The sequence below is a fragment of the Palaemon carinicauda genome, chromosome 39 (genome assembly GCF_036898095.1).
Source record: "Palaemon carinicauda isolate YSFRI2023 chromosome 39, ASM3689809v2, whole genome shotgun sequence".
Classification (NCBI taxonomy): domain Eukaryota; kingdom Metazoa; phylum Arthropoda; class Malacostraca; order Decapoda; family Palaemonidae; genus Palaemon; species Palaemon carinicauda.
In genome coordinates this window covers 25,660,895-25,682,739 of record NC_090763.1, presented here as the reverse complement: position 1 = coordinate 25,682,739, position 21,845 = coordinate 25,660,895, and positions in this window count along the sequence as shown.

The following is a 21,845-nucleotide window of genomic DNA, read 5'->3' as shown; positions in this document are numbered from 1 at the left end:
GAGCTCTCCGGGCAGAAGTGTAGACCCTGTTGAAGAAGGGCGCTCTCCAGAAGGTCCTCGATGAGTCCCCAGGCTTCTTTAGTCGATTCTTTCTAGTGAAAAAGGCGTCTGGAGGCTGGAGACCCATCATCGACCTCTCAGCTCTGAACAAGTTTGTCAAGCAAACTCCATTCAGCATGGAGACGGCAGACACAGTCAGACATGCGGTAAGACCACAGGACCTCATGTGCACACTGGACCTAAAGGATGCATACTTCCAGATCCCAATCCATCCATCTTCAAGGAAGTCCCTAAGATTCAGCCTAGACAACAGGAAATACCAGTTTAAGGTACTGTGCTTCGGTTTTTCCACAGCACCTCAAATCTCCACCAGAGTGTTCACTCTAGTATCATCCTGGGCACACAGGATTGGCATCCGTCTCCTCTGTTATCTGGACGACTGGCTGATTCTAGCGGACCTGGTGTCAACCATTCTTCAACAGCAAGACAAACTTCTGAGGCTTTGCCAAGATCTAGGGATCATGGTAAACCTGGAGAAGTCCTCCCTGCTTCCTGTGCAGACTGGTATACCTAGGCATGATAGTAAACACCAATCTCCTCAAAGCCTTCCCATCAGACAACAGGATAACGAGGCTGAGAAAGGTTGCAAGATCCTTTCTCAGACAAGAAGAACTTTCAGCCCAGACGCTGATGACATCGTCCGGCGTAGAGGTCCCTTCACCGCAGCAAGAAGACTCCAGACTTCCTCCTAGTAGTTCAGCTCCTATTGCGAGCACTTCTGCTAACGAATCTCGCCAGTTGGCGCGTGAAACTCTTGATTTTGCTTGTAAATCGCCGATTTTCTTGAGCAATTTGCAAGCAGAGGGTTCAGAATCGCGAGCAAATTCGGTACCAACCTCTCCGTCTCAGCCTCCCGCTTCTACCACCTCTAGCTGACGGCCTATACCCTTCCTAGAACGGTTTAAGGAGCCTTCAAACAAGTTTGCTAATGTTCCCATTAACAAGGACCTTCCTCCTCGTCCATCGAAGGAGCGCTTCCAGTTGCATGTCCCCTACGTCGGGAAGACCTCCCTCTAGGACTCTCCCTTGGAGTCATTCTCCCCTTAGAATTCCAAGGGAACCCAAAGACTTACCTAATTAGGCTGAACTCCCTGCGTAGGTCAGCACCCTTCTCCTGGCTAGTACAGTGGTAATGTGTTTGCCTAGCATTTGCATGGCAGCAGATCGATCCCTGCCCGGGACCGTGAGTTTAAGCTGTTTACTGGGGAGGCCAATGTTGTGGTAGGGCACCACAGTGTGGGGTTGGGCTTGCTCGGCTGACGTTCTGGTGAGCATCTATTCTGATGGGACTGGAACTGAAACCTGACACCTTTAACCACCCTGCAGCAGTCTTTGGGTGTGGCTCCTCAGCCACCACAGTCGTTGTCTGCTCCTGTTGGAGCTACTCCTAGGATCCCTTTGGGATCTTCTTGGAGCTCATCTCTTAGGAGTGTTGACCCTAGAAGGAGACCATTGTTGAACAGGGCACATTGATCTTCTCCAACCCGATCCTATGCCATAGTGCCTCCATCTTTTGACGCTTATATGTCCGACCCTCCCTTTACTTCGGTATAACTAGGAAGATGAGGAGGATGAGAGGTATTACCCCACCTCTTGCTGATATCCTCCACCTTAGAGAAAGTAGGGACTTAGGCTCTCCCAAGGAGATCTCTCTCCACACATACAATCTTAGAGATTGAAATAGCCCCAGCGGACCAGCGTTCAGTTTCCTTGCTTCCTCCTGAGGAAGAGCTTTTGGCTCCTTCTACTGAGGCTTCGGTGCCTGGTGTCCCCATTCCCTCGCAGGCTGTTCCTTCCAATACCCAAGAGCAACGCCCTCTTATGCGAAGGGAGTCCAAGGACACTAAGACCAAGCCTAAAAATGCTGCAGCAAGGGAGGCTAGGCTGGCAGAGGCACAAAGGTCCCCTGTGGAGGGCCCCTCCACAGATCCCTTTGACGAACCTGACCTACACCAAGCTCTCGACATGAACCCGGAAGTAGATGATCTCTATGATTTGGACCATGACAATCTCCCCAAAAGCCGCAAGTATGAACTTTCACTCTGAGTCATCAGTGGGCTTCCAACTCCTGGGATCTCAGCTCAGGAGACTAAGGAGATGGTGTTAGACCAGATCTTTGAGACCCTGAAGTCCCCTAGAACCAGTGAAGCCTTGTCCTGGTCTAAAGGCCTGATGGTCACCTAGAGGAAGGTTATTTCTCAAATAGCTGGAACTTCCAGTTCATTGAGGGCAGATTCCTCCTCTCGGTCTCTGCCACTTCCTTTTGTTTAACAAAGAAACTATTACGAGATCGAAGGGAAACTCATTCCACCATGTCCCTCGACCCTTTGATCGAGTCCTTGACTAAAACAAGCACATGCCAACATATTCCACAAATTTGTAGCTTCGCTACAACTTCACACCTGCAGACTATCCAGCGTCTCCTCTCTCAGAGAGGATTTTCGCAACAAGCTGCGAGCAGGATGGCTGGATATCTGCGGAAATCATCAGCAGCAGTCTATCAGGCAAAGTGGAAAGTCTTCTGTAGTTGGTGTCGTGGAAGGAGTATCTCTCCTATCAATGCCACTATTCCAGTAATAGCAGAGTTTTGTATTTGCGTGAAGAAATGCGCCTTTCAGTCTCGGCTGTAAAAGGCTATTGCTCGGCCTTATGCCAAGCCTTAAGACTGAGCGGAATAGCCATTTCTTCATCGCTAGAACTTTCTTTTCTCATACGGAGTTACAAACTTACCTATCCTCAGTCTGAAGTGAGAAGCGAGACCTCCACCGTGGAACGTGGTTCGATTTCTAGGTCTCTGAAGAGACCTCCCTATAAACCATTACGCCAAGCAACATATTGCCACCTGACTTGGAAGACAGTGTTCCTACTAGCTTTGGCTTCAGCCAAGCGAGTCAGTGAACTTCATGGTCTCTCATACGACATCACCCAGTCAAGGGGATGCGAAGAGCTAATATTCAGCTTCGTCCCTGAGTTTGTGGCCAAGACTCAGAATCTATGAGTGGCGGATCCCTGATTTGACTCCCGGATTTTGAGTCTCCATTCAGTAACAGATAACCTTGATCACCTCTTACTTTGCCCAGTGAGGAGTTTAAGGGTGAACCTCAAGAGAACAGCCGCAGCCTGGCCCCGTGTGGCTGCTCTTTTCTTCAGCACAGGGAAGAACAAGAGGAGGGTCACCAAGAACACCATCTCGTCCTGGTTTTGCAAGGTCATAAACCAGACCCTCCTCCTTCACATCACCCCAGAGCTCATGATGTCAGGGGTGTAGCTACGTCCTTGGCATTCAAGAGAAACTTCTCAGTGATGCAAGTGCTTCAGGCTGGGGTGTGGAAACGTCGGAACACGTTCACAGCCCACTACCTGCAAGACGTGACCCACAGGAGGCACGATACGTTCTCTATCGGCCCTGTGGTGGCTGCACAACAGCTGGTATAATACCTTAATACCTCAAACTACTTATTGGGCAAGTAGCAGAGGGTTGAGGGCACTGTTACCCGGTTTTAGTCTGCGGGAATGAAAAGGTTTGACTGGCTCCTATTCTTTTCTTCATCCTCCCCTCTCTTGGGGAAAGCAGCATCCTGGGTTATCTGCATAAGCTGACCTCAAACCACTACAGATAAACCATGCTTCCATTATTCCCGCAACCGGATTCGTTGCATACTTTTTCCCGGAGGCAAAGATTATGCATGCGCTAACGCAGATGGGCAAGTACATATGCGTGCAAGCGATCTTTCTGCCAATAAGGGCTATAATACACTGTACATCTTACAATTAGAACTCTGTTCTAATAAGTTGTATGGCTATATCCCTTATTGAAAATAGGTTATACAGTACAGTACATTACTCATCTACCTTCCTGTAACCAGACCTACGGCATTTATATTCTGCCGCCTTAGGCACTTCCTTTCTTTCTACCCGGTTGAAGGTCTTAGTCTATTACTAAGACTCTGACCGAAGACTTCGCTGTCAGTTCCCTAGTAGGAAACATTCAATACATATGCCAGTTTACCGATCGGAGACGAAGAAATACAAAGGAGGAGGAATCTTGGTTATGAACGTTTTCAATGTTCTCCAACTGAGTTCCGGACACAACTTTCAGTCGGGCTACGCTTGTATGCTTGTCCTGCTCACAGTTTTATGTTACTGCTCCGTAGGTAGACTTATGCACATATTACTCGTCCAACAATATATTGAAGATACGTCTTAATCTCTTCCATTTGGAATAGTTGGATGCGTTCAGTAGTTACAGACTGGTCTCTTGTCCGGAAGGCGATCTCTATGGAGAATCGCTGTAATATCATAAGCAGTACTGGCTATCTGGTTTACCATTTTGTATCATTCTTACTTGGCCAACCCCCACTAGGTTGGTGGCAGTTTGAGGGAGGACAAGATCCCCCCTTCATAGCAGAAATGTGCAAGCAGTTACACCTCTTGACATCATCTTGAGATGTTTTTTCTTGCTATGCAATCTCCCGACCTCTCTGGACGAACCACAGATGGTGGGTGGCAGACAAGAACCTCTGCAAAACAGCCAATCTTCTTGTCCCCCCTCTGGAACTGATTCTCTCTTCGGATGCATCAAAAGAAGGGGCAGGGCATATGCTGCACCAATCTATCTTCGTCCATTGGCCCGAATCAGAAAGGTACCAGCATATAACTCTCTTGGAGAACCATCTAGCAGTACAAATACTCAGATGGACAAAGGACACCTAGATACCCCCATCTGCTTGCATCATTCCTGGGAACAGGAATGTACTTGCTGATAATCTGAGCAGGACCACTCAGATTGTGGGCTCCTAGTGTCTTTAAATCGTCTCGTAGCCAACAAAGTCTTAAATTTGTGGAGTTCCTCGCCTGTGGTCCTGCTCGCAACGTCCCTGAACTTCAGGCTCCCGCTCGACCGTTTCCCAGGCCCAGAACCCCAGGCTCTCGAGCAAGATGTATTCCAAGAACGGTGGGACAGCTTAGAGGTGTACTATTTTCCCCCATTCGGTCTGGTGAGAAAATCCTCAACTAAGTCAGAATAAGCAAGAACTTATTAATGACTTTAATAGCTTCGCAGAATGGTATCCGGACCTTTTGCAGCTCTCGACGGAGCTTCTGAGGGAACTTCCTCCACAACACAATCTTCTAAAAGATCCACATGCCAACACCTTTCACAAAGCTGTAGCTTTGCTTCGACTTCACGCCCGGAAACTGTCCAAGACCTCCTCTCTCAGAGAGGCCTTTCGCAACGAGTTGCGGAAGAGATGATTAGACACCTCAGGCGCTTTTCAGCGTCAGTTTTCCAGGCGAAGTGTTCGGTCCTTTGTGACTGGAAGGGGGATCACTCCCCTCGATGCCTCTACTCATACAAAGTTTGAGATGACCTGTCCCCTGCTGGAACTTCCTCCTCCTGGGAACGCTGTTCGGGTCCTTCAGTCCCTGAAAGCCCCTCTCTACGAACCTTTATGCCAGACTCAGATCGCTTCCTTACATGGAAAACGGCCTTTCCCTAGCTACTCTAGGAGATGGGGAGAAGTAATTCTCAGCTGCGTCCCTGAGTTGATTGCCAAGACTCAAAATTCGAATGTGCTATACCTTAGGCTTGACCCATTCTGGATAGAGAGTTTTCGTTCTGTAACCGAAAACCCAATCTAATGGGGGTTTTGCCCAGTGAGGAGTCTGTGGCGTTACCTTAAGAGAACAACAGCAGCTCGCCCCTGTGTGTCAACTCTGTTGACCAGGACATATAAGGTCAAGAGGAGGGTCACAAGGCTTTCCTTCCCCTCTGGGATTGGAAGGCAATTGAGTTTGCTCTCAATCCAGACCCTCTTCCATCCTATGACCAGAGCTCATGACATCAGTGGCGTTGCTACGCCACTGGCGTTCAAGAAAATTATTGTGGTGCAGGTACTGCAAGTGGGCGTGTGGAAGCATCAATCTACCTTCACTACCCGCAAAGTCGTAACCCACAGGAACATAGAGACATTTTCCGTTGGTCTTGTGGTGGTCGCACAACAAATGGTCTAAACACCTCAAGCTCCTTGATGGACAAGTAGCAGAGGTTACCGGGGTTAGTCTCTGGTGAATGAGAAAGAATGTCTGGCTCCTTTCTTCCTTTCACCTACTTGCCTCCCTGGGGAAAACAGCACTGCAAGACCTTAGCATAGCTGACCTTACCTCTCTGCATGTAAGACTCATTTCCCTTGTGCATCCTGAGTATTTTACATGATAATTTGTTACGTCCCCAATATCTCTTGAGGGAGGGTGTTGGGCAAGTCTTAGAACTCTAGACTTGTACTCGAGATCCTACGTAAAGACAAGAGACTAGTCTCTCACACAAGCCTCCGCAAGCTGCTATCAGTGCGTTACTTTGTATCGACATTTGATTCAAGCGAGAGTAGGGTCCCTACTACTTTTATCTCAGATCAAAATAGAGAGAACCCCGGGTCATAGCCAAGGCCAGTTGGTAGGACTTCCTCCCTCCTAAGAGTAAGTTACCCTTATAAATAGCAAAAGGTTTGCATTTGTGCCGGAAAAAATAACATCTTTGGAGATAATTTTATTTTTTCTACAATACAAATCTGGGGCTATTTATACAAATTGGCCCGCCACCCGGTTCCCCAAGAAGTCCTGCCAAAAAGCAAATGTGGTTACTCAGCTGACTGTGAGTGAGTGGAGTAGCCGGTCTACCCTATCCCCCACCTGCTAACTATCGGAAGAGGCTAATTATCCCTCACTTAGCTAGTTGTTCAGCTTCGCGAAAAGTAATACCACTATAAATAGCTCCAGATTTGTATGCTAGGAAAATACAAATTATCTCCAAATTTGTTATTTTTCTTTTATTAAAAGTTGGATTTGTATGTTGACATTGAATGTACAGTGTAAAGGTAGGCCAGATTTGAACTTTATTTTTCTTAAGAGCTTAGAGAATTACTCTTCTTTAACTCATCATTTAAAAGGTGAACTATATTCTTAGGCTTGGGGCAAACTTATACTGTACAGTATTTGGGATTATAAAGTACAGTATCGTTGTTCTGGCACAAATGCACACCATCGTCCTTTACATAGGAGATGATAACGTGCACAGCTGGGATATAGCTGTTAAATTTTTATAACGAGGTGTAGGTTGTTAGCCGGTAGTTACCGGCTAGGAGTGGGGAAACCCTGTCCCTCTCCCCCCTGCTTGCTTACTGAGTGCTGTAGTCCACTTTGATACAAACCACTGTAAATGGAATGACAAGCAATGGTTTGTATGTAGGAAATGCAAATTACTTTAATTAGTTTATTTAATACTTCACCTGCTCACTTAATGTGTTATAAATTGTCTTTTTGTTTCAGACTAGCAGTGCTCCCTACCTCCAGTAGGGAATGGCAAATGATTATAGTAGGAGGAGTGTTCCTTATTCTGTAGATGCTCTTGTCAATCTTACAACAGCAAACCAAGAGCTGAAGATCAGCACCAGCAGTCATCTGTTAAGTATAATTTAGTAGTGAAGACACTATACATCATTTTGTTGCAACAACCTGCCTTTCTTTGTCCCCACAACAATGAGTGACAGTGACCCTTGAGTGGTAATTGCATGAAGCTGTTTCCTGCAAACTAGGTTATTTGTGGAAAAAAATATAATGCCTCATTACTGAAACATTTTTTTGGAGAAAAGTCAGTGGTATGACAGCTATCCCATCAAGTTTTAAGGAAAGGGTGTAAATGTACCCCTAACGAATAATACTTCATGAAGGCACAAATGAGAGTTTTGAGTTGTCATACTGAACTTCTTGGTAGAAGTGTTTTTAGTTGTAAATGTTGGGTATGTCATTTCAAATTTGGTTTCCTGGTCAGTAGGATGTAGTAAGCCTTACTGAAATGCTAGATCACAAACAATACAGACCATTTTATGATGTGCACACTGCTATTAATATTATCAGACAAAGGATGACTGCAAATTTTGTATTGCTTAATTTTCTGAAGTTACTGTTAATGCAATTGTGAGGGCTGGTATACTTGTACCTTCTATGGGATTAAGTGGTAGTATGAAAAATATATGCCATTTTATTTAGGAATAGTTTGAGTTAACTGAACTATAAATTGATGTGCCTTATTGTATTTAGACATTATGTAGTTAGTTTTTTCACATTATATTATCCTACTTTTCTTTAATAATTCAGTAGGTAATAATTTTCTTATATTTTAGTTTGTTCCGGCGTAGATACAAACCCTCCGCTATTTATAGGGGTGTACTTTCGGCATAGCTGAAAGACGAGCCATGATAATTTTAGTGAGGGATAACTACCCCATCCGCTAGTTAGCGGGTGGGGAGTGTGGTAGACTGGCTACCCCGCTCACTCACACCTCTCGGCTGAGTAACCACTTTACTTTTTGGCTTGGTAGAGAACTGACATGCTGCTGTTCTCTCCCACAAAGACTTGCCTTATTGGTTTTTTTCTCTCTCTTGTGTATGTTTTTATTTATCTTATACATATATATGTGTGTATATATGTATAAATGGAAATATTCTTTTATGTTGTGAGATACTTGTAACTTTTTCTGTTGACAACGTATCTGGCGGCCTCTGCCGTAAGGGAGTTGTTTTTGTGTTGATACTACTCCCCTACCTTGCCGCCCTCCCCTGCGTGGATGGTCGGCAGGTTCTCAACACTCCCGTGTGTTTGTTTCATTACTTGAGTTAAAGTTTATAACAGTTCAGCTCCCTTTCGAGGAATTATCTTAAAAGGAAGGTGACTTATTCCCTGAAAAGCTCATGTTTTGCAGCGGAGCATGAATTGTATTTAATTACAACTTTTATTTTCTTTTCTACAGATAGCAGTGACGTAGAACACAAGGCTGATGGCTTCGGCCGCCCTGTTCATTATCCTGCGCTTCATGTGGTACCTCGTGAGCTGCACACGTTACGAGGTAGCATTCGTTGTCAACCATCAACTTGAACAAGGCTTGTTGATGGGAAGCAGACGAGTTTTGCTTCTACTATCCTGTCGCCGAAGACTGTGCTTCTTCCCCTTGAACTGGGGAAAAGCAGGTCAAAGGCTTGTTCCTCCTTCGAGGGGAACTTCTCTCTCTCTCTCTCTCTCTCTCTCTTGTTCGCGAAAGAGATTGTTACGCCTACGCTTTTTTCCCATAGAGCTGGGAGAAAGCTTGTCTTAAGCGATGTCCTTCTTCGGGAGGACTTTTCTCTCGTTCGCGAGAGAGAGATTATTACGCCTACTCTTTTTTCCCATAGAGCTGGAAGAAAGCTTGTCATAGGCGATGTCCTCCTTCGGGAGGACTCTCCCTCGTTCGCGAGAGAGATATTATTATGCCTATGCTTTTTTTCCATAGAGCTGGGCAAAAGCTTGTCTTAGGCGATGTCCTCCTTCGGGAGGACTTCTCTCTCGTTCGCGAGAGAGATATTATTACCCCTACGCTTTTTTCCCATAGAGCTGGGAGAAAGCTTCTCTTAGGCGATGTCCTCCTTCGGGAGGACTTCTCTCTTGTTCGCGAGAGAGATATTATTACGTCTACGCTTTTGTCCCATAGAGCTGGGAGAAAGCTTGTCTTAGGCGATGTCCTCCTTCGGGAGGACTTCTCTCTCGTTCGCGAGAGAGATATTATTACCCCTACGCTTTTTTCCCATAGAGCTGGGAGAAAGCTTCTCTTAGGCGATGTCCTCCTTCGGGAGGACTTCTCTCCCGTTCGCGAGAGAGATATTTTACGCCTACGCTTTTTACCCATAGAGCTGGGAGAATGCTTGTCTTAGGCGATGTCCTCTTTCGGGAGGACTTTTCTCTTGTTCGTGAGAGAGACATTATTACGCCCACGCTTTTTTCCCATAGAGCTGGGAGAAAGGTTGTCTTAGGCGATCTCTTTCGGGAGAACTTTCCTCTTGTTTGCGGGAGATAACTTGTAGGAGTTTCCTGACCCACCAGGGGCGGTGGCAGAGGTTTCTCCGAAGCAAGTTTCTCCTTTGGGGGGAACGAGTCTCTCGTTCTTGAGAGAAGATCGCCTCCGTTGGCCCGATTCAGAAAGGTATCAGCATTTCAGAAAGGTACCAGCATTAATCTCTCTTAGAGAACCATCGAGCAGTAGGAAGCCTCAGATGTACAGAGGACAGCTAGGTGCCCCCATCCGCTAGCATCATTCCTGGTACACTCCGATAATCTGAACACACCACTCAGATTGTGGGCTCCTATTGTCTTTGAATCATCTTGTATCCAGCAGTCTTAACTTTGAGAGGTCCCCGACTGTGGCCATGCTCGCAACGGCCCTGAAATTCAGGCTCCCGCTCGACCGTTCACCAGGCCCTTGAACAAGATGTATTCCAAGATCAGTGGGACAGCTTGGAGGTGTACGCCTTTTTTCCCCCATTTGGTTTGGTGAGAAAGTCCTCAGCCAAGTTAGGACAAGCAAGATCTTATGACTCCAATAGCTTCGCTATGACATCCCGTAGAATGGTTCCCGGACCTTCTGCGGCTCCTGACGGAGTTCCAATAGCTTCGTTATGGCATCCCGCAGAATGGTTTCCGGACCTTCTGCAGCTCCTGATGGAGTTCCGAGGGATCTTCCTCCACGACACAATCTTCCAAGCAGCCACATGCTAACACTTTCCTAAGCCATAGCTTTGCTTCGACTTCACACCTGGGACGATCCTACACCACCTCTCTCAGAGAGGCCTTTCGCAACAAATTGCGGAAAAGATGTCTAGGCACCTCAGACACTTTTCAGCGTTGGTCTTCCAGGAGAAGTGTTCAGTCCTTTGTGACTGAGGTCGTGGAAGGGTATTCTCTCCCATCGATGCCTTTACTTATACAAAGTTTGAGATAACTTGTCCCCCATCGGATCTCAACCTCCTCCTGGGAACGCGGTTCGATTCCTTCAGTCCCTGAAGGCCCCTCTCTACGAACCTTTATGCCAGGCAGCAGATCGCTTCCTTACATGGAAGACGGCCCTTTCTACTCACTTGGGCTTTGACCAAGAGAGTTAGCGTGTTGTATGATCCATCTTCTGATGTCTCCTACTCTAGGAGACGGGGAGAAGTAATCCTCAGTGGCGTCCCCGAGTTGATTGCCAAGACTCAAAATCTGAGTGTGCTGTACCCTAGGTGCAGCCCATTTCAGATAAAGAGTCTTCGTTCTGTAACCAAAGACCCATCAACTGGGGTTTTACCCAGTGAGGAGTCTGTGGTGTTACCTTAAAAGAACGATACCAGCTTGCCCCCGTGTTTCGGCACTGTTGACCAGCACGGAGAAGGTCAAGAGGAGGATGTCATGGATTTCCTTCCCCTCTGGGATTGGAAGGCAATTGAGGTTGCTCTCAATCTATAGACCCTCCTCCATCCTAAGACCCAGAGCTCGTAACGTCAGTGGCGTTGCTACATCCCTGGCATTCAAGAAACTACTCTGTGGCACAGATACTTTAAGTGGGCACGTGGAAGCGTCATTTGACCTTCATGGCCCACTACCTGCAAAGACGTAACCCACAAGAACATGGAGACCTTTTCCATCGGTCCTGTGGTGGTCGCACAACAAATGGTCTAAATACCTCAGGCTCCTTGATGGACAAGTAGCTGAGGGTTGAGGCCTGAGGTTACCCGGATTAGTCTGGTGTGAATGAGTAAGAATGACTGACTCCTTTCTTCCTTTCACCTTCTCCCCTCTGGGGAAAACAGCTTCACAAGCCTCAGCATAGCTGACCTCACCTCGCTGCAGGTAAGACTCATTTCCCTTGTGCCTCCTAAGTATAGAATAATACTTTATTATGTCCCCAATACATTTTTGAGGGAGGCTATTGGATAAGTCTGAAGAACAATAGGTTTTGTACTTGAGTTCCTATGTTAAAGACAAGCCACACTGTTAGTTCCACTCACACACAAGCTTCTGCAGGCCGCTATCAGTTCATTACCTCATATCGGTACTTGATTTTAGCGAGGGTAGGGTCCCATCTACTATCGATCTTAGATCGAAATAGAGAGGACCCTGGGGCATGACCAAGGCCAGTTGGTGAGGACTTCCTCCCTCCTCAGAGTAAGTCACCCCTATAAATAGCGGAGGGTTTGTATCTATGCCGGAACAAATAACAAATTTGTAAGCAATTTGTATTTTTCCTAGTATACAAACCTGGAGCTATTTATACAAATTGGCCCGCCACCCTGTCCCCCGAGAAGGTCTGCCATAAAACAAAGTGGTTACTCAGCTGAGAGGTGTGAGTGAGCGGGGTAGCCAGTCTACCCCACCCCCCACCCGCTAACTAGCGGATGGGGTAGTTATCCCTCACTAAAATTATCATGGCTCGTCATTCCGCTACGCCGAAAGTATACCCATATAAATAGCTCCAGGTTTGTATACTAGGAAAAATACAAATTACTTACAAATTTGTTATATTTGTAAGTAATTTGTATTTTTCCAAAGGATACAAAACTGTAGCTATTTATACAGATTGGCCTGCCAGCACCTGTAAGCAAAAGTGGTTACTTGACCCAGGTGTATGAGTAAGGGGGGAGCAGGCTAACAACCCTTCCTCACTATCTAACTGGTGGGTAGTTAACCCTTGCTAAAAGTCTTATGGCTCGTCTTCCAACTTTGCCGAAAGCAATATCCTATAAATAGCTAGGGTTTGTATCGTTAGGAAAAATTCGAATTACTTTCAAATTTGTAATTTTTATGTCTTCTTTGAGGGGGCAGTTGGATGCTGGAACCTCTCATGAGGTCTGAAGACTCAGGCCTTGCTACTCCTATGAATGAGATTCTAGTTTTGGTACCCTGAAGGCATTCTATGGCTATAGAAATAATTAAACTTTGCAATATTGCACTCATAGTCAGTGTGTCACCTTTATATTTTCCTAGTAATATGTTTTAGAGAATTAAGATTTATGGTCGAGAAATTGGCAAGGACAGGCTTTTGTAATACCACACTTGTGCATTATGTAATACACTGACACCAAATTCAGTACTACATAAACACAATTGTTGAAATCCTGTCACTTTAAGAGATCCAATGTTTGGGAAGAGAAGAAAACAATGGTTAATGATGTCAAGAGATAACTCACTTAGCCATGTAACCCTAGCACACAAGTCCTAAAGGTGATAAAGTAAAATTATAGGTTCTTGATATTACCCTATATTAAAGACAGATGGACAAAATTGAAAGCGGGATGAAGTACTGTGCCTCTCACACTTTTATGACTGGTTAATGCATGCGTATGGCAGAAACTAATATTAGTATTGTCACATGTTATTACAATGTTGCCACTTTGCATAATCAAGATAATGGTCTTACAATAAGTATAATGGTTTAGGCATTGATAAAGTACAAATGGTAACATAACATACCTTTCCTGTAAATTAAGAGTAACGTAAGTGTACATAAACACATATGATGCAATGTATTAGATATCTATATAATCGGGATAAGTTGTGTCTTGACTTGTGTCAGATGTTCCCATGCGCTTGAACAGTAGGAGAGCACAGTCATCTGTTGCCTGTTCTTTTACCATGCGGTTCTTTCACGCTCAAGCATGGTCGGAATGAGTGTATCTGACCAGCTAGGACCACTCTCAGCACTTATGGGTACAGTAATGTTTCATTACATACCTACGATTTGCTATAAGGTCCATTACCACTTGGCAAACAGTATTTCACAGCCTGGTACCACAGTTACTGGCTCTCCCCACGGAAATAAAAGTACACAGTATTTCATCAGTCTTTGAGGGGGTGTAAATGCCAGAGGCTGTTCTGTTTCTGAAGGCAAGGAAAATCACACACAATTGGGCCCTCCTTCCATCTCTTCAGATTACACCCCATTCTGTTTTCTTTTTGGAGTGTGCCTTCTCTGGGGATAGCGCTTTATCCCGAGGTGCATGTCGAGACTTCTTTTGCGAGTGAGGAGGTAGCTCAGGGTTCTGGCACTCCAAGGGCACCTGACCTTGGTCCGCTACCTGAGGAGGCCGAGAACCTTGAGACCGACTGTTTGTTTTTGGACGTTCCTACACTCATTGTGAGTGCAGTGAACCAGTAGAAGCTGAAGAAGTGTCTGTGAGTCCTGTGAAGGGGGCTTTTTCACCATTGATCAGGGTTTTGGTGCCCTTCAAAGATGAAGGGCTTCCCTGAGAACTGCCATGGCTTATATGAACAGTGAATTCTCATATCTCCCGGTCTGAAAGTTCTCTGTAGTCTAGCCATTCAAGGAAGATCCTGGCTCTCGCACTCTCGACAGACGTTGTTCTACAAGCCTGAGGGTGCAATCCCGTCTCCTATTCCCATTGTCAGTGCTGATTACGAAGGAGTATTTCTATTGAGGGCACATCATTCTCAGCCCTCGATTCTGCTACCATGAAAGTATCTTCCATTGCTCGTCTCCAGGCATCTTCCTGCATTGACCAGTTGTATGTTGTATAGGGCAGTCACCAACTTTGCCACGACCCAGTATTTGTCAAACCATGAGTCATTGGTGAAGTACAGGAAGTTGGTTCAGTCAGCAAACCAGTGGGAAAACTGGATCTTGAAGAGGAGAGGTGCAATTGTATCTGGAATCTCCTAAAATGTTGGATGACTGGCAATGTTGATGTTGAGGAAGACCCTGGTGCTGGAAGCTGTGTCTCATCCTTTAGAGACATGGAAAAGTGGCAGACTGCAGACTTGCCAGTCTTGACTCATTTATCCATTGCTCATTAACCCTCATGAGTCCAAGCCCTTTGAAGGCTACTGACGCAAAGCCTTCAGGCTCTGCCACTCCTCAGGATTGGCTTAGCTGAATACTGACTTCCTCCAAAACTCTATTAGGACCTCTAGCCTCTTCTCCTTCTAGGAAAGGCTTGGACAGTACTACCCCTTTTTGTGCCAAACCTGGCCAGTTCAGGATGGGCTGCAGAGGCTAGAGGGGAGAAGGATGGGGATGTGCAAGTTGGCAGTCCCCTTCTTCAGTTACTGTGAGTGGGGTAGGTGCCTGACATGCCAGGAGCAATGTGGCATTGACATGGAGCCATGCAGCAGATATTGTTAGTCCTTTGGGATGTATACTGTCCACCCTTTTAAGACCATCGACTTCCCATGATTTGTACAATAATGGTATTCCAGTTACCATCCAAAATCACAGAATACTTTGGCCTTGGCGGCTGTGTGGGAAGCAGTAGAGGAGAAAAATGCACTCGAAATCATGGAGATGGGTCTACGGGGGTTCTACTGTCTGCTCCTTTGGGTAAATAAGTCGAGTGTGTGTTGGACATCAGTCATCGACTTTACACCATTGAACAGGTTTGTTCACCTAACACCATTGGGCAAGTTGGCAATTTCCATGATATGCTATCATCATACATACATATACCAAGGCACTTCCCCCAATTTTGGGGGGTAGCCGACATCAACAAATGAAACAAAAACAAAAAAGGGACCTCTACTCTCTACATTCCTCCCAGCCTGACAAGGGACTCAACCGAGTTCAGCTGGTACTGCTAGGGTGCCACAGCCCACCCTCCCCCGTTATCCACCACAGATGAAGCTTCATATGCTATCATAGGAAGACTACTGTAAATGTTTTTGGTAGATCTGAAAGATGAATCTTTCCAAATACAGTTAACTCCCCATTAACATGAGGGTTATGTTCCTGGAGAGGTTGTGTTTACGGAACATTTCTCCATAAGAAATAATGGTAATAGGGGGTGGTACGTTCCTGGACATTGGGAAAGTCTGTCTATTTTGGGATTTTTTACCATGAAATTTGAACAAACACATTATTGATGTATTTGAAGGTCACAGAAACAATGAAAACACACATTCTTACTCTACTTGTATTTATTTCATAGTAAAATAACATTACCCATGTAAATTCACACTGATGCATTAGCGCTCTCTCTCTCTCTCTCTCTCTCTCTCTCTCTCTCTCTCTCTCTCTCTCTCTCTCTCTCTCTCTCTCTCTCTCTCTCTCTCTCTCTCTCCTCTCTCTCTCCTCTCTCTCTCTCTCTCTCATTTTTTTTCATTTTAATCTCATGATTATTTATTTACCATGAATTTTATATACAGCTAGCGCAGATTGTGATGTCCGGTTGAGCAAAAAATGAGATAAAAAATGAAAGGCAGATAGAAAAATTCATGAAAAATAAAAAAACACAACTTGGATTTATGAATTTATTTTTAATTACTCATCATTCATTCAATTAATATTTGCAATGGCCACCCTTCCTTTGGATGACGTCTGCAAGGCGTTTGGGGAAGGAGTTGATGAGCTTCTCCCACAGCTCCTTTGAGATTTTATCCCAAGCGGCCCGTAGCGCTGCCTCTAGCTTAGCAAGAGTACAGTGAACCCTCGTTTATCGCGGTAGATAGGTTCCAGTCGCGGCCGCGATAGGTGAAAATCCGCGAAGTAGTGACACCATATTTACCTATTTATTCAACATGTATATTCAGACTTTTAAAACCTTCCCTTGTATGTAGTACTGTTAACAAACTACCCTTTAATGTACAGAACACTTAATGCATGTACTACAGTACCCTAAACTAAAACAGGCACAAATATTAAAGGTGATTTTATATCATGCATTTCCTAAACATGCTAAAAAGCACGATAAAAAATGGCAACCAATGTTTTGTTTACATTTATCTCTGATCATAATGTAGAAACAAACTGGAGGTAGAGCTTTGCTTATTACCCAGACATATTTCCCATACTTTTCCCTTAGAACTACATCACATCTTCCTACTTTAGATATATATATATATATATATATATATATATATATATATATATATATATATATATATATATATATATATATATATATATATGTGTGTGTGTGTGTGTGTATATATATATATGTATACACATATACATACCTACATATATACATAAATACATGCATACATATATATATATATATATATATATATATATATATATATATATATATATATATATATATATATATATATATATATATATATTACTGTATATATATGGGTTATGGAAAAAATCCGCGAAGTGGTGAATCCGCGATGGTCGAACCGCGAAGTAGCGAGGGTTCACTGTAATAGTGTCTTCATTCCGGATACGAGCCTTGAGAATTGCCCACAAGTTCTCGATTGGAGACATATCAGGGGAGTTACCAGGCCATTTTTCAATAAAACTAACGTTATTTTCCCTGAAATAACGGGTAACAACCTTAGCTGTATGAGCAGGGGCCCCATCCTGCTGAAAGATTGATGTATCGGTGCGGTGAAACGAATCCTCAAGATGCAAACGAAGCAGTTCGAGATACCTCTCCTTGTTCAAAGTCTGTTTGGGGGGTAGAAACACAAGCTCAGTAACCCCACCATATCCCAAACCATCAAATAGGCGGGAAATTTGGTGGTAGGAGTGAGGAATTTGGGGTCCAAGGGATCAGATCCCGGTCGACGCCAAACTTTTTGCCAGTCGCATTAGAAACGTAAAAGGTTGATTTATCTGTGAAGAGGATTTTTCTGAGTTCATCCTCAGGCCATTGGCTAAGCTGCTTACAAAATCTTAGTCTATTTTCTCTGTGGCGTTTAGTGAGGAAAGGTTTCTTACGAGCAGGGCCCTTCTTGTATTTCAATTCCCCCGACAAACAATTTTGTATCGTTCGCACTGATATGTCAGCAAGAACTTCACAATTTTGTTCCTTCAATTGTTTGGCAGTAACACGGGGGTTCATTTCAACATTTTTCTTCAGAAGCCGAATGATACGAGGCGAAGTCTTCTTCCTTGCCCCCCCTCCATGTCGGGGAACGGCTACCATCTCCTGCCTAATCGGTGACACTCGATCACCCTGACAATGTCATCATGATCAGTTCGAGGCCTAGACATCTTCATCCAAAACTACAGTACTAGAGTTAATGGCCGAAAAAATGAAGATTAATTGAGGGGGACTCTTAGCATAACCTCCTAACGAATGCTTCGCAGCAACTGAGGAAGATTTTCTATCTGGTTTGAGAGTGAGGGGGAATGGAGGAAAGTTGCCAATTAGTCATTTAACCCGTTCTTGCCATACAAACTGGATTTTTAGCTGGCGAATATTTGAGCAGTTTGCGATGTCCTAAATTAATTTGGACATCACAACCTGCGCTAGTTGTAAGTACATTTTTAAGTTAAAAGACACAATAAACAAAACTATTTTATAAACGAACGCACAATGCTCTTGCGTATGCATATCAAACACAGTAGCGATGCATTTTTCTTTCATTTCAGTAAATAAATAACATTCCATTACATCTTTTCCTTTTAATCTAATGATTATTTAAAATTAATTTTATATCAATGTTAAGTTGAAAATCGCAATGAACTGTCCGGTGTGGTAGGTACAAATGCACAATGCTACTAGTATGCATATCAAACACATTAGCGATATATTTATTTTTTTCATTTTGGTAATTACATAAAAGATCCTCTTCCTCACCCACCTGTCAGCCTTACTTTCAGAGATACCATTAATCAGGAATCCCTTGCACTTCTCAGTGGAGACCATTCAGCATCTCTATCGAGCGGAATGCTCTTCGCGAGGGACTGCCCAGAAAGTGTGAGGATACCTGTGAAGGTCCGCTTCAGCTGTCTATCAGGATAAGTGCTTGGTTTCATAGACGGGATACATCAATTGAAGCCTCACTATCGTTTATTGCTGTTTTCTAGTGTTCCTTGGCCAAGAGAAGCACCTCTCTATCAAGTAAAAAGTTTATTGCCAAGCCTTGATGTTGATGGGGTTAGAGTATTCTTCTTCATGGGAGTTGTCTATACACATAAGGAACTTCAAGCAGTATTGCCCTCCCCCATGACCCCAGGCCCCCGGAGTTGGATGTGACCCTCATTCTCAAGTTTCTGATACATGCTCCATACTTTTCCTTTAAAAATGGCATCAGACAGAAATTGAACTCTTAAGACTGTTTCCTTGCTAGTTTTAGATTTGGTAAAGCAAATTGGCCATCTTTTTTATATTTTGACTCACCAATCATTCCAGAGGACGGAAGGAGGTCTCCTTCAAGTTTTGTGCTTGAATCCATGGCCAAGACCTAAAACCTAGCGGTCCACAATACCGGATTAGTTTTTCTCCATCTCTTCACTGTGAGAAGCATCTGAAGGGATGGAAGTATACTGTACCCACAAATCCCCGGAGACTTTTACCCTTGTCTTGTGGTGACTGCTCAACAGGTTGTGTAGCCATTCCAGCTCTGTTGTGGAACAAGAAGCACCTCCTTTAAGATAACTTATGACATTAAGCCTCGAATGGAAGGTAAAATGACTGGCCTTTTACTGTTCTTTCTTCCCCCTCTTTTGGGAAGCTTCATAACTGAGCAACCTTTCTTAACAGCTGGGATCTGTGGAGAAGCATGTCTCTATCTTTCTTAGACAAAGGGAATTAAAGATAAATCCCTGGATAGGTATGATGGGTCGAGAACGACCCCTACAGCATGTTCAAAACCTGTTTTTTCCCCATAAATCATCAGCTGTCTCGAATATGGAAGTGATCGACCTGCAAGGGGTGACTAGTCTACATGCCATTGTCTGCTTTAGGACTGATTTTCGTCTAACTTCCCTCCTTCCCCATTTTTTTACCCCCCCCCGGGGTCAACCTCGACCCTAAAATACCTAGATAGGGTAAGTGATCAAACAGCAAAGTTATTACATAATTATAAATTGTCGAACAGTGTTGATACTTGTTTGGTTCTTTATAGTTGTTAAGTGTGGGTGGAAGGTGTGTCTACCACTTGCATGACATTGGTTTTGGCTTAGATGCCATATATTGCCATGAGGTCCATTTTCCCCCAAATGCTAATTTCTGAATTTTTTTTTATTTTTTGCAAATTTCTGATTTTTTTTCTATTTATTTTGAATTTATCTTCAATAATGGCCAGCAGGCAGTATTCCCTCGGCATGGATGTCATCAACACACTTCTAATGGAGTTAAAAAGTGATGTTGATGATAATATGGAGCTTGCCAACCTCATGTGTTTGATATTTATTTCTCTGATAATTTCTCCTTCGTATTTGTAAATATTTTTCTTATGTGTATTAGGTACTTGAAATTGATTTATATAGTGTTTTATTATTATTATTATTATTATTAATATTATCATCATCATTATTATTATAGATCATAGTTTATGTATATATAATAATTTGATATTATTTTACTTTTTATTGGTCAGCAGTTTCTTATTTTGATTTCATTTTACTTTGATTGGCTACCGATTTGCTATTTGATATCCTTTTACTTTTATTAGTTACTAATTTTATTTTCTCTTGCTATAAGTATGGTATCAATTTTGTGTTGGTCACATCAAGCTTCCTGAAAGGACTCACTGTCATAGCTGCCCACCTAAGACTGACCACATGACAAACACCACTTGTTTGAGGAGCAGGAAGCCTGTTTGTCTATAGCTTCAAACTGTCTTGTATCTGAACTGTACCTGATAGTTATAGCTAGGTTAAATCATGAAACTTTCTTTTTTTACTACTTGTTTGTATAAATACTGAAATTTTAATCTTTACAAAATAGATATCACCCATTTTTTATCTAAAATTTATTTCAAAGAATTTAAATTTTATATAATAAAAATAATTGTCAAACATCCCGAAAGCCATCATATCAGTTTTATTCCAATCCACTAATAATTAGATAAATAAATAACACCTTGAAATTTACATATCCATTCTCCATTTAGAGTGGTAGATTGGGCTGTAAGAGTTGTTGCGGTCTACGGCCATTTTGTTGACATACCCGAAAGGTAAGTTGGCATATCTCTATATATTCTTGTTCTGTATAGAATTCGTGATATTTTGGTATATTCTAATGCATAAATATCATATTTTATAGGAGATACAATGATTTTCATTAGAAATTTACATTGTGAAACTAGGCCGTCAAAATATGACCTTTAGATTTCGCCCCTGATATAACAGTAAATTACATCTTAGTGCACATTTTATTATGTATTTCTGTTCTAAGATAATATGAGTTTATTCTATAAAGAAATTAGCCTCTTCCTATTTCATTTAGGTACCAGAAAAAATTAGTGAAACTTGGACTAGTTTTTTGGCCAAAAAAAATTACCTTTTTTTTTCTCATTTCAGATCTTGACTTCTATGGGTTCAACTCATTTCCAGCAATTACACGCTGTTGCTTTGCCATCTAAGAAGGTGTCCCTAAAGGGATTTATGTGTATATGTATATTTCTATTTTTTGTAAATATTTGTCGTCTTTTTTTTTTATACTTAAATTTTTAATATATTTCCAATAAATAGTTATTTTGTAGATGGGTATCATTTATATTTTCAGTAGTTTTTAGCATTCTTTGAAGTATTTTTAGCAAGACAAACAATACAGATTGATACATAACTAAATTTTTCCTGAATTTTTTTTGGAGTCGGGGTCGAGCTCGACCCCTAAATACCTAAATAGGGGTGTCCAAGAACGATACCTGTCCAGGGTTAAGGATATGTAATTTATGCATGCATTGATATAATATTTCTTAATGAAGATATAGTGTGATAGGTTCCTCCTGTGCCTGAGTACCAGTTACTCTAGGTAGGGACGTAACTTAAAGCATTAAGCATCCCTACACCGTCCTTAAGCTACTTGGAGGTTGATAGTCATCACCTTTGATCCTTGACAGCACCAGGTCCATTGAAATTTCTGGTGAAGTTGAACCATCCCAAAATTGGTTCATAGGGACTTCTTGAAGCTTAAGGGTGATTCTTCTGTTAAAGAATTATGGTTTGTATTACATGTAGGAACAAACCCACTAATGTTTAAAGTAGAGGCACCAACTATCGGTAGTTCTGACTTCCCTGCACCACCCATAGGTAGTTA